This window comes from Pongo pygmaeus, chromosome X (genome assembly GCF_028885625.2).
Source record: "Pongo pygmaeus isolate AG05252 chromosome X, NHGRI_mPonPyg2-v2.0_pri, whole genome shotgun sequence".
NCBI classification, from domain to species: Eukaryota; Metazoa; Chordata; class Mammalia; order Primates; family Hominidae; genus Pongo; species Pongo pygmaeus.
This window is the reverse complement of record NC_072396.2, coordinates 6,787,261-6,789,084: the sequence shown is the minus strand read 5'-3', so window position 1 is coordinate 6,789,084 and position 1,824 is coordinate 6,787,261.

Sequence of the window (1,824 nt, the reverse complement as noted above, 5' to 3'; positions counted from 1 at the left end):
AATGCCTAGCTCAAAAAAAGTGCTTAATAAATTTTAGGTAAACAGATGGATAATTGGAATCAGGACAGATGGATGAGTGAATGAATGCATGAGAATACAAAATAATAAAGGATGTGTATGAAACAAAGAGAAAGAGAGAGCACTTTGAAGCTGAAAGGAAGAGTTACTAATCATAGAAGAAGGAGGATAAATTATCATGACTCCAGTTCACGGCATAGACAAGAGGAATAAACTGGACAACAGAAGATTGAGAAGACGTTTCTGAGGCTACAGATTCTGATAATGTCTTCCCTATCTCCAATACACAACACTGCACTCTACTTATTACAACATTTGCCTTCTTTGATTCGAACAATGCATACCTGATGCAGTTTGTCTGTCTCCAGTTGATAACATTGAAGTTAGTGTATATTTTTTCCTATATTCTGCACCGCTTCAAACCATTGACATGCAAGAAGTTATTATTTCAGGTATTAACAAGAAACTATTTGCTTAACTATTTTTCCACACGATGAATCCTACATATAAACTCAAATGTGCTAAAGAAAAGATATACATATTCAATGGATTCAAATGAATGCTTAAATAGTAGAGACTTATTGAGTGATTTGAGAGTTCTACATTCAACAATTTCAGTAGCATTATACAATCATCATTATGTCCTCCAGAAAAGTATAATGCTGAATTCCAGGCATTTCACATGGTAGGTGATTATATTGCACACAAATAAATTGGCTTTCCTGATGTTGGAAGGCTTTGAGGCTTGTTTTCTGGTTTCAACTTATAGAGAAATCAGGAATACAGATTCATAAATACAGCTTCTTGTATCAATGTGTCAGTAAGCAACATTTAAAAAAAATTATTTTAAATTCCAGGATACAAGTGCAGAAAGTGCAGGTTTGCTTCATAAGTAAACATGTGCCACGGTGGTTTGCGGCACCTATCAACCCATCACCTAGGTATTAAGCCTGGCATGCATTAGCTATTTACCCTAATGCTCTCTCTCCCCCACCCTCCCTAAAGGCCCCAGTGTGTGTTGTTTCCCTCCTTGTGTCCATGTGTTCTCACTGTTCAGCTCCCACTTATGAGTGAGAACATGCAGTGTTTAGTTTTCTGTTTCTGTGTTAGTTTGCTGAGGATGATGGCTTCCAGCTTCATCCGTTTCTCTGCAAAGGACATAATCTCCTTCCTTTTTATGGCTGCATAGTATTCCATGCTGTATATGTACCACATTTTCTTTATCCAGTCTATCACTGATGGGCATTTGGGTTCTATGTCTTTGCTATTGTGAATAGTGCTAGTAAGTAACATTTAAAAATAAAAGTAGTCTGGATTTTTCACTAAACCACTAAGGCAATGAGCTTGTTCTTTGGGAAACCAAGAGGAAACTGTTGTAAAAATTTAGATTCTTGCGGAAAGAGTACTCTTTTTTTGAGAAGGAGTCTCACTGTGTCACCAGGCTGGAGTGCAGTGGCACGATCTCAGCTCACTGCAACCTCTGCCTCCAGGGTTCAAGCGATTCTCCTGCCTCAGTCTCCCGAGTAGCTGGGACTACAGGCGCGTGCCACCACAGCCAGCTAATTTTTGTATTTTTAGTAGAGACAGGGTTTCACCATGTGGGCCAGGATGGTCTTGTCTCTTGACCTCGTGATCTGCCCACCTTGGCCTCCCAAAGGGCTGGGATTACAGATGTGAGCCACCGTTCCCGGCCAAGAGTACTCTTTCAGAGCAATTAAGAAGGTAGGTGATTAAGGTATAATGCTGGGTCCTTTGACCTCTTTGGATCACTTTGCTATTTTGCTGGGTTCTTAATAACCCGCTCGA